Consider the following 12920-nt stretch of genomic DNA (forward strand, 5'->3'; position numbering starts at 1 on the left):
AAAATTACTCTTGCGTAAATTTACACTTCATGCAGTGACAACAAAATCTTCTTAAAGTAAAAATTTCGGAGCAAATTTTCCATAAATCTTTGTAAACAAATGTCTGCATATTTTTTGCAAAATCATTATTGTGTAAAAATGTTCACAATATGCAGTACTGACACATGAAACATTCTCAGTACACAGTTATTTTGTATTTATTTATTTGTTGACGATAAATGTAAAATAATTTTGCATGTAGATGTGAATCTTATTCATTCTGTGAATAAGAAAGTTTTACAGAAGAATCATATTCCTTCAGTGTGTTTTTGTCTCCATTTTCTGATTTTAGTGTTATCTAAGGACATGATTTTGAAATACATAGACACTTAACAATGGAATCTATTTGAAAGTGGCAGTGAGTAGCTAATATCCACTTCATAGACAAGATTGTGCTTCATATTCTGCTTTTCCTGACCTCACAAGCCAAGTTGAGACAAGGACAGGGTGTACCACAAATATTCCTCCCAAAAGACAGATTTTCTCAGGATGAGAGGAGGAGGATGGAGCTTTAAAGCGACTTAGATCTTGTCTGCCGCAGCTTTTCTTCAGGGACACAAATGCAGAGGCAGGTATTACTGCAGGCACCATGTTAAGCTTATTTGTTGCTGAAAATGGTCTATACTGCGGCAGAGTTTCTTACAGCTTACTAGAATGTATTGGGAATCACCACATAAGACATCAGAGCCATATTAAACAGAGCTTCAGCTGTTGTAATTAGGGATGTCCCGATCCCACTTTTAAACTTCTGATACCGATACCGATACCGATGCTGCACCTTTGGCTATTTGCCGATTCTGATATAAATACAATATTTTTATTTTATTCTTGAACTAATAATAATAATAATAATAACATAAATGGAAGCACTTTGCTCAATTAGCCATTTAAAACATCTCACTCCAATAGAGAACAAATACTTATCCAGTATATAGTCCACAACAACAACTGATTAAGAAAGACTGCCAGCCTTTTTTCAAACACTACAAAAATAAATATAAATAAATCAATAAAAATACAGGTACTTCAGTACTTAAAGCTACCGACAGGTTTAAAGTTAAAACAATTTAAACAGCAGCATGGTTGGGTGATGGGTAGGGTGTATTTGTTTGTTCGGGTGAGCAAAAAAAAAAAAAAAAAAAAAAAACTTTTTTAGAAATTTCACGATTTTATCATGATCGTTTGTCGTGTTGGTTTTTCTATTTTGCAAGCAGTTTGAGCATTATAGCCAAACTAATATCCCTATAAAAAAGACAAAGCTTGTTACATTAAAGTAACAAAATATGAAAAAGTTTAGGCCAAAGTGGGAGAAGATAAAAATCTTTGTCATTATTATATCTTTGATAATAAAAAATAATAAAAAATAAAATAGAGATACACATTACAAATACACATTATACACAAATAAAAATAAATAATGTTTTTCAGATACTACAGTATTTAGCAGGAGCATTCAAAAAGATTGAATGAACAAGTCAAAATAAAACACAATATACATTGATCCTATTGAAGCAACCGTTTTAAAGTTTTTCACTCGAGTATTGAGTGATTTTTCTCTTTGTGTTTGTTTTTTTATTAACATTAAAGGAATAATTCACCCAAAAATGTACTTCATGTACCCCCACAAAAATAGTTTTAAACCTAAATGAGTTTTTCTTCTTCTGCTAAACATAAACACTATTTTGAAGAAGGTGGAAAACCAAACAGTTGCTGGTTCACAGTAACTTCCAGAGTATTTTCCCCCTACTATCAAAGTCAATGTGGACCAGCAACTGTTTGGTTATCAGCTTCTTCAAAATATCTTCTTCTGTGTGCAGCACAAGAAAGAAATTAATATACTGTAGGTTTGGGACAACATGTGAGTGAATAAACAATGACAGAAATGACATTTTAGGGTGAACTATCCCTTTTATTACAGCCGACACAGCATGTTGCCTACTGTCCCTTTGAGACCTGCACACATCTAATATACAGACATGCATCCTTTTATTTCAGTTGTCTACTTTCATTTTAGACATAACCAACTATACATAAACCTTGTGTTTTTTGATGGTATTAACACAAAGCATAACTTAGTTCAGTGATCAGGCGCTGTTTGAAGGGTCTTTCGTTTTCATTCGCACGCTTTGAGTGTGCTCAGAAAAAAAAAAAAAAAATGTCAGAACAGCACCAAAATTCTTTCTTCAAAAGCAGATCATGGCGAAATTTTTATTGTCCATGATCAAGAATCTTCATATTGCACACCCCTTCCCTCGGTAGAAGTCGCAGACCGAGGGCACTTTAGCGTCGGACCTCAAACGGGCAGGGGCTCAAATGGAAAACGGCTCATTCGACTGTTGGACTTTCTTCCTCTTTAAGGTTAAAATACTTCCATACCGCTGACATGGCTATTCTGTAAGTTAGCAAACTTTTATCCTCATGCGACTTTAATTGGCCACTACTGTTATCACGTAACAGGCTGCGCGCTTAACTGGATGTCGCAGCAAGGGAAATGCTAATATTCAAGCATTTAGGCGATGGTTTAAGATAGATTTTCCCATGGCTTGTGTTGGATCGGTATCGGATCATATTTTTTTCTCCCCTCCGATCTCCGATCTAGCGTTCTGGGTCAGTATCTGCACGATACCGATATCGTGGATCGGATCGGGACATCCCTAGATGTAATACATTTCTTACAGTTTAAAGTGAGTATCAGTCTCAAGCCTTATTATTGGGTCGCGCTATTCAAATATATGTCACATTCTGCCAGATCCATATCTAGTAGCTGACATTTCTCAATAATTTTCTTTTATGTGAGTAAAGTTTACGTTGCAAGGACAAATGAGGAATTGTGTATATATATGTGGTGACCTTTAAAGAACTATGGCTAAACTATGAAGAAGCCCTCATCCAAACCTTCACAGATAAAGAGCTTCGGGCAAAATGTTCAGTGTAGAAAATGAAAGTGCAATGAAATCACATGTGTGAATGAACAGGAGCATTGTTTTGATGCGAATGCTGTGAGTTTGCAATAGAACAGTCACCTGCCAGATACTGTGAGGTTAGTTTGGTAAGACCATTTAAAAACAAAGAATGATATTTAGTGCAATAGTTTGATTTGACATGATATTGTTAAAAAAATCTGAATGTTGATTAAGTGTTCCTGTGGCTCAAGTTGAAGAGCATTGCATTGGAAGCCCAACAGGTTGTTGATTCGATTCCCAGGGAACACATATTAGGTCAAAATTTAGTGCTTTGTAAGTCGCTTTGGATAAAAGCGTCACTAAATGCATACATTTCATTCAATAAACAGTGTTATTTTAGCATGATATATGCATAATTTGCTTTATTTTTACAGTTCATAGTTTGCTTACAGTTTTTTTTACAGATATTTGTGTTTTTGTCAATTTTATTAGATTTAATATATAGACTACATATTGAAGATATACATAGCCTATGCATATCATATCTGTTACTGAATTAATATGTTGATGCATATATCTGATTATGGCCATCCGTTTGGCGCAGGTGTGCCACTCTGCATGCCAGTTGACACTTTACTCGAGGTGAGAATCCATAGGGATGCCTTTGTGTTCACTGTGTGTGTGCATGCCCCGTGGCAAGACCTCAAAGTGCCCGCCGGAGGTGCCCGTGATGCCCACTGTATGCGGATTCCAGAGCAGTGTACTCCACGGCCAATACTTGCTAATCTTCTGTAGAGGTGACACTGGGCTGGCACCTGTTGCTGAATTCATGTGCCAAGCTTGCGCTGTGAGAACCACAGGGTTGTACTCACAGTGTGAATGAGCTGGGAAACTCATGCCATTACCTGGAGCTGCGAGGAACGCTTGCCACCCAAGCTGCTCATGGTTTTTCCCTGTTTGTTTTTTTATTTTATATTTACAGTCGTATGACACTTAAAATTTCCAATGGTGTTTCTCATTTGAGACAAAGAATGACTTGTTGTATAAATTGTTTGTAAAATCATCTTGCATAAATTGTTGCATCACACAGTGCCGATACATTTGTTTAAAGCACAAACATTGCCATAAACTGTATAGATTTTAAAATACTACTTGTTGTCTAGCACAAATATAAATTCAGATTTAAATTGTTCCTAAAACCATCATTGCATAAAATATTGCATCATGCAGCATTAGTTTACAAAATACATTTTGGTGTAATTGTGAAGATCATATGTAAACTGTCTTGTTGTGCAGCACAAATATGACTTTTCATTTTAATTGTTCATGAAATAATATTTACATAAGCCATTTTACAACATGTGTCCAAACCAAATTTTGGTGTTCATTTTTGTAAATAACTTTTGCACAAATAGTGGCAATCTTTCAGTGCAGGAACATTTTGGTGTAAACTGTAAAGTTTGTAAAACTGTTCTCAAACTCATTCTCGTTGTGCAGCACAAATAAGAATTTTAGTTTGATTTTATTTAATTTTTTATGTAAACTGTTTTACGATGTTTGTTTTTAAAACAATTTCGCATAAAGTCACATCAAACAGTTCCCACACAATTTACAGAATGAATTTTGGTGTAAATTGTAAAGTTTTCAAAACTATTCTTATAAAACTGTTTCGCTCTGTAACAAAAATTTAAACTTAAACCATTATCATGTAGTTTCTTTTTTTTCTTTTCTTTTTTTGCATTATGCAGCATTAACAGATGTATTTTTTGTGTAAATTGTAAAGTTCGTAAAGCTATTTTTGTGTAAAAATCGTTCAGATGCAACACATTTGAAACATTTTAAAAAAAGAACTCACAGTATCCCTGTCTCTTTATTTTGTAAAACTTTCATGCAAATCAGATGTCTTTGGTGATGTACTTAATATATCGGATGCTTTCAAGAGATCTTAAATTGTTTGTTACAATTTAAAATCTCTATGTAATTAGTACGCCATTTACAGAGCTCTACACAGTTCTTTACACAGGTATTTGAGCTCTGCTACTGTCTTGTGAGTGTTTGCGTGGTGAGTGATTGTTTGTTTGTTTGGCTTCACTATGCCCTCACTATTTTAAATCTCTCCCCCGACTAATTATTTTCATCAGAAATTATCCACCCACTCTGGTCTGCCTACTCACAGACACCACAGAGTCCGCAGGGGAACATCAGAAATGTGTCTCAACCTGCTTTCTGCTGATGGAAACGAGAGAAGAGAGAAAGAGAATGAGAATTAACTTGAGGAGAGGTCAGATCATTCAATCACAGACAGATTTGTTTGCATTATTTATGGATTGGTTCATCAGAGAGAAATACTACGAAGTAAAGACTAGATGAGTGACATTTGACTTTTTTTTTTTTTTTTTTTTTGAAAATGACAAAGGTTCTGGTGCAAACATTTTTGAATATTCAAAGCCATTACATAGTTTAGTTGCATTACATTTACATGTATGTTTTTGAAAGCCAGTTTCATCCAAAGTATTTACTGTATACATTTGATCAGTTCGTGCATTTTCTGGGAATCGAACCCATGACCTTGGAGTTGCTATCAAATTGTCATGACATCTAACATTAATTCAGTTTGAATGCTGCCTTACCGCACAATATCTTGTGAAAAAAAAAAAAAAAAGATGTGACATATTTAGCTGCTTTAAAGAAGAGAAAACAAGCTGCCTGTTAGATTTATGGGAGTTGTTGATTGACATTTTTTGACAGATTTCTGAAAGCCTGTGTAGTTGGTACTTGACTAAAAGTACTGATAAAAAGACAAAACATACTTGTGATACAATGACAGCTTTCCCAGGGCATTTTTTGTTAAATTACACAGTTTTCATTCAAATGCTGCAACTATGTCTGTTTTTTTTCTCTATTGTGCAAACTCCAACAAAAGATGGAGTGTGGGAAGTGTTTATTTGCACTCTCCTTTGGATTGAGCGAGTGATTGAATTGCTTGGAAACACTTTGAAATCAAGTATTTTGAACTCCCGAGAACTGGCAGTCCAAATGGAAGTAACGGCAAGCCATATACACCTACAAAGATCTTCTATATTTGTTTACTACAGTTCATTTTGTTTGTTGTTGTTGTTGTTGTTGTTGATTAGATTTTTAGGTTTTGAAAAGAGGTCTCATGATCAATAGAGCTGCATTTATTTGACCAAAAATACAGTAAAAAAAAAACAAAAAAACAAAAACGGAATATTGTTAAATAATATTTAAAATATTATCTACTTAAGTATATTGTAACATGCATTCCTCTGATGCAAACCTGTATTTTCAGTATCATTACACCAGTCTTCATTATCACATAATCCCTTTGAAAAAAAAAAAACAGATAGAAAGTTCAGAAATAACATTTTTATTTTATTTGAAAAAAAAAAAATCTTTCTTAACATTATAAATGTCTTTACTGTCACTTTTGATCAATTCAATACATTTTTGCTGAATAAAAGCATTATTTCAACCAACCATCCTCAATACTTTTTAACACAAAACTTTGGAACAATAGTGTTGGGTAATATATTGATATAAACTTAAATATATGCAGTATAATTTATATACTATGATCTGATCAATCTCAATATTTGTTTTGCTTCATGGTTCAGAACAGTTTCTAGAAGAAAAACGTTATCATCAGCGGTAACACAACAATACTGACATGGCAGGTTTTTAGACTTTCCACACTGAAATCTGGGACGTTCTTTCGCACAGAATAAGAGTTTCTTTTCCAGAATCCAGGCCACAGTGGGATGTGTCTCCGGAGAGAAATTCCGGCCGATTAGACCAGATCATTACTCCTCATGGCAACCTGCACCGCACAGGGAGAGAGGTCAAGAGGGGTAACAGAGGGGAGAGGGTCTGATAGACAGACCTTCACACAAAAACCTGCCTTTCTATCAAGATGAATGAGGGAAGGGAAAGATAGCTTTGTTACCCAGACGAATTTAAACCTGACATATTGGTGTCTCTGCCTTGTCATCATCTTTATAAAAGCATCTCTAGAGGTCAGACACAGATCTTGCTTCCTTTAGCTTTTTTTTGGCTGTTACGCTATTTTTGGTTCCTTTAGTTTTCATTTATTTTGGTAACTTTATTTAACAACTCTTTACAAACATAGGTCAGTAGTTCAGGCATGAATATACATGAAAATACAATTTTTTTTTTTTTACTTATGTTTACTACTCATGTTTCAAATTATTTGAATCTACACCAGAGTCTCTAACATACAGTTCCCAAAAGGACATGGTAGTGGAATAATTTTTTAATGCTTCTCGCAAAACCTTTTTGCACAATACTTTTATGAGAAATAATACTTTGAGAGAATGCAAATGGTTTGTAAGTGAATGCCATATTTATTGTGAGACAGTAATAACTGCACAAAACATTTGCAAAGGTTTCTTGGGGGATCACAATACTTTTACAAGAGAGTGCAAATGTTTTACAAGAGAATACAAAGTTTCTCTGGGAAACGCAATACTTTTGCAAGTAAACGCAAAGTTTCTCGAAGAAACACAATACTTTTGCATTTGAAGATGAATGTTGTGTGGACGAATGCAAAGTTTCTCTGGGTAACGCAATACTTTTGCGAGTTTCTCACGGAAAACAACACTTGAATGAAACACCGCAAATGTTTTGCAAGCAAATTAAAAGTTTCTCTGGGAAACGCAATACTTTTGCATTTGAAGATGAATGTTGTGTGGACGAATGCAAAGTTTCTCTGGGTAACGCAATACTTTTGAGAGTTTCTCACGGAAAACAACACTTGAATGAAACACCGCAAATGTTTTGCAAGCAAATTAAAAGTTTCTCTGGGAAACGCAATACTTTTGCGAGTAAATGCACTTTTTTTTTTGAAGAAACACAATACTTTTGCATTTGAAGATGAATGTTTTGTGGACGAATGCAAAGCTTCTCTGGGTAACGCAATACTTTTGCGAGTTTCTCACGGAAAACAACACTTGAATGAAACACCGCAAATGTTTTGCAAGCAAATGAAAAGTTTCTCTGGGAAACGCAATACTTTTGAGAGTGAACTTAGTTTCTTGGGGAAACAATAATTTTGCAAACGAACGCACATTAATGCAAAGCATAATACTTTTGTGACAGAACTCAAATGTTTTGCAAGAGAACACCAAGTTTCTCAGGGGAATCCAATACTTTTGAGAGTATTTTTGAGAGTTTATAGGCAAATATAATCAAGGTTCACCTTCATCACTGAATATGTTTAGAGAGGAGCTTAATCCAGCTCAAATCATCTGCTCCCCAAAATATTAATACTAAGCATGTGCCATGTGAGTACAAACTGGCATTGACATGTTAGTTAGAAGTTTTTACTCCGAAACTCAAAGTTGAGAAACATACATGGAATATTCCTTGCATTGAGCCGCCAAACCAAAATATGAGATGCACAATTTTCAGAGACAAAGGATGTAGAACATTTCTAAATTATCACTTGTGTATAACAAATAAACAAATAAACTGAACGTTCAGTGGGAAATAATGTAGGGCAAGGCTTCATTTTATTGGACTGAGGATAGCGGGCTATGATATTAATGTTTAATATTATTTTCAGCCCAAAAGTTATTTAGGAGCCAGCCAAAGTTATTACGTTTTGATGAAACTTTATGAAAACATTCTTGGGAATAACATGGACTGATAAATCATGCGCATGAATACCTGGAACATTTATTAAGAAAGTAAATAGTCCATTTGGATTTCTTTAAGCAAACAAATGTGAGCATTATCAAGAGCACAATTGCTGTCAGGAATGATTCTAACATGTGGAAGCTGCCCGCTGTATTTCTTTCCCTCGTTGGCTTCGCGCTTTATCCGCTTGCAGCATGATTGCTATTCTTATTTGGCTCGGCGTTGACCTTTTCTGCTAAACGAGCATTAGGCTGCTGGGAGCGAGGAAAGGGAAGCACACTCATCTTTGTTCGGTCCTCTAACTGAGAGCGGAGCTGTTAGTTACAGGTCAGCGGTCTTACCGATACTACACGGCTCACCTGGTGGAAGATAGTTGCTGTCACATTATAAAAACTCTACCTGCCATGGATATACTGTATGTGTATGGAGTGAATATATGAAAATTGGATGTTATGTATATCAGAACATTTCAGAAACATTTATGCAAGACCACCACGCTGAGGTGCATAAAGCCTAAAGAATATTTAGTTTTTTACACATACATGAGGGTCCACGTACAGTGCAAGTGACATGGATTTTGTAAATACATGACATATATGTTTCAGTGGATATTACATTAAAGTATATTTTACGGTAGTTTACCATAAATCAGTACATTTGGCAGAATTTCTTTTTTACCATATTTCAAAGACAACGGAGTTAATTGCATATAAGCATGCACTTAAAAATGTTAAACTAATTGCATTTATTTTACATTTTAACTGTAATACATTTTCATTTTATTGTAAGTGTTATTTGTCAAAAACATTCAGTTCACACTCAAGAAAATTATTTAAAGGTATATTATTTCAATAATAATTACTGTTTTTTTTTTTTGTAAGTGTGCTGAAGTGTACTTCTTTTTCACAAGGGTTAAACCATCAAAACATTAGCTCTGATGCTAATGGATATTCTAGTGTACTCCTAAAAATTGAGAGACTCACTTTAGCACTTAAATGGACAGTTTCGAAAAGAGTGTTATTATCTTACACTAACTCACTTCTCAAGTACATTTTCTTAAAAGAATGTCGTTTTGCTTAGCTGTTCAGCTAGTTAGCATGCAAGTTGTTATGGTTATGGTTTTTTTTTTTACTTTTTTCTTTACTTTCATTCTTTGAATATGTCTTTTCAGTTAATATTGTGTGAAATATTTAATAAAATGCATTTAATAATTAAAAGTTAAGTCTCATTTTGAGGATTTGACGAAAAACGTCAAAGTGTATTTCATAAACTCACACTCTGCAAGCTAGGAGTGTGTTGGTTTATTCAGAAATATATCAAATGTGTATTTTGTCATTTGTTTGTTAGGAGATATCCAGAGAAATCTTCAGTGTGTCATGATTGTGAAGCACTTTATATGTGGAGCTAGTAATGTCCAAGCCAGGGGTTTAATCCCATGGCTAAATGGTTTGGATTTGGGTGCTAGCTTTTGGTTGAGTGAACTTGGTAGTTAAACATTCAGAACCCTGCCAAATCAAGATTACAAAGAAGAACTGCTCACATACTGATATGGATGTAAATGTTGATTTTATAAGCCTTGAATGCCTTATTAAGACCTGAATGGCTTGATTTACCAACTTCCAACTTGGAAAAGCACAGTAGAACGACACTTGAAGGTGGATTTACTACTTGGAAGCTCAATTACACAAAAATGTTCCTAAATGATAAAACGAATGTTTGTTTATTTATCATGCTGTTTTGTAATCTTCTGATTGTTGGGCAATATAGAATAAATCCATAGTTAGGTTGAAAGATTTGTCATTTTGATGAAATGCAGCATAAATTCCCTGATCCACATCAGTCTGACAGATTTAAAGCCTATTAGTCACACAACAGAAGTTTAGCAAGCACTTACAGCTTTTATTAACTATGAAACAGAAATAACTGTTTGAGTTTCTACACTAAACAGTGCTGACCAAAGATAAGTTTCAGGAAACTTCAGTCAGTGGTTCAGCCAATAAAATGACCCATAGTTTAACCATTCGGAGAAATTAAATGAATGACATTTAAAATGTCTTGTTGAATGAGTATTTTATTTTATTATATAGGCATATATATTAAATAGATAAATAAATTTGAATAAAAGGACAATAAAAATATTTTATTTCTAGGTAATATATTATATTATATTATATTATATTATATTATATTATATTATATTATATTATATTATATTATATTATTGTGTTTATAGTGTTTAATTTAACTGTGTTGTAAGTCAAGTTTAATCACTGTCCTTTAAAGCGTTTCTTGCTGACTCAGCTCTCATCGCTCCTGTCCTTCATGACACATGCTACTTTATTTCCATCACTCAGATCTGGTGCTCATGATAAAATAATAAAACAAACTGGAGGCTTCTGCCAGACGCACATAGTGATAACACGAGTTTCAACAGATGGAGATGATGTGTCCACACACACACAAACACACACACACACACATCTGTGCCGCCTCAGGCCTACAGTAACATCCCCTTCTGAGTTCAGCTCATATAGAACAGCTTTATTATCTGCCTCCAAAGCGGATGCTGAACGCAGGACAGAATGACAATGCTAGAGTCCTTCTGTGTATCAGCGCGTGATTCATACAGTCTGGAAATGCCACACACCACCTCTTCAGCTTGAATTACTGATCAAACCAAAGACAAGTTTTCTCTTCTCTTAATACATTTTCTTTTGTTACAGTTATTGTTACATTCCTGTGTCCTGTTTTGAATTACAAACTACTTTTTATTTAATATATATATATATATATATATATATATATATATATATATATATATATATATATATACATATATACATACATACATACATACATACATACATACATATATATATATATATATATATATATATATATATATATATATATATATATATATACAGTATATTAATACTATAAATATATTAATTGGATTAATTGGAAGCCAAAAAATTGTGGGATTATTTTAATACTATTTTGTTTTCATGATAGTGAAGCATATTTTGGAAACTGTCATTACCATAATGCAATAAAATCTCCTCACATTTATGTGAAAATAAATATAATATAAATATAAATAAAAAAAAAGGATGATTGAATGATTATACTGTAATTGTTGCACTTGTATGTAAAAAAAATAAAATAAATAAAAATACATTGAACAGCATCATTTGTTGTGCTGCCTTTTGAAATGTATACTTTTTCTAAATATTTTTTTTATGAAAATGAAGCACATTTTACACAGCTGTCATTGCTGTAAGGCAACTAAATTGCATCACTTTTATGTGAAAACAAACAAAATAAATAAAAACAAATAAATAAAAATAAATAAAAACATTTTAAAGTATCATGGTTATAATTATTGTACTGGCTTTTATGATTTTTATTTGTATGCATTTTTTATGACAGTTAAGAACCAAATCTCATCACTTTTATGTGAAAAATGTAAATAAGCAATATTTAAACTTTAAAGTAACATGATTATAATTGTTGTACTGCCTTTTTTTTCATGACAATGAAGCACATTTTACACAACTGTCATTACCATAATGCTACAAAACCCCATCACTTTTATATGAAAACAAATACATATTTTAAAGTATCATCATGAAAAAAGCTCTCCTCAGACAACAGGAGGTCTTCATGTCTGACTGAAAGCAGCGGTTAGCGAGTGACCACCCATCTCATGAATACTAACATATGCCGGTTTGTCATCCTTGCACATGCAATCCTTCCTCCACAGATGGAGGTTTGTTCGAGAGCATTTGGTGTCCTAAATTACTAATTAATCTGACCTTTGAAAGCGAACAGCGAAGAAAATTAGGCTACAACTGTATGTGGCAAGAAGCTCCACCATCTGGATTCTCCAGTTGAGATGTTTGTGTGGGATGTACTTGCTTTGTGCTAAACTCAGTTTTTTTTTTTTAGACGCCCTAAATCCCTTCAATTGATCAGTTGAGAAAATTGAGAGCTTTACACCGTTTGCCTGATGAAATAAATTGCTCTTGAGATTTGGTAGTGTTCTTCTGAGTTGCAGTTATTGACTGGAAGGGTTTGAAGAGTGTCTTGTTTTCTGGTCAGGAACCATGCATGTGTTAATTTCAGTCATCAAGTTAATGTAGTTTAAGTCAGATAGCTAATGTAGTTCATGGAGTTCAAGACTCCAATCACAAGCGAGATCTCTTTCTGAGATCAATGTCTCAGTGTATGCAGTATATCTGAGATGTTTCGCCTAGCCAGCAACGATAATAAATAAAAATCAAATGGAGACTTTTGGTC

The 12920-nt window shown here is 33.7% G+C and overlaps 1 protein-coding gene across 7 annotated transcripts in view; it reads left to right on the top strand.

Moving 5' to 3' along the window:
• The window catches only part of LOC127943262 (dedicator of cytokinesis protein 3), a 165251-nt gene that overhangs the window by 56230 nt on the left and 96101 nt on the right, over window positions 1-12920 (top strand). The gene's annotated exons all lie outside the window — the stretch shown is intronic.

Source organism: Carassius gibelio, chromosome A22 (assembly GCF_023724105.1).
Source record: "Carassius gibelio isolate Cgi1373 ecotype wild population from Czech Republic chromosome A22, carGib1.2-hapl.c, whole genome shotgun sequence".
Lineage (NCBI taxonomy): Eukaryota > Metazoa > Chordata > Actinopteri > Cypriniformes > Cyprinidae > Carassius > Carassius gibelio.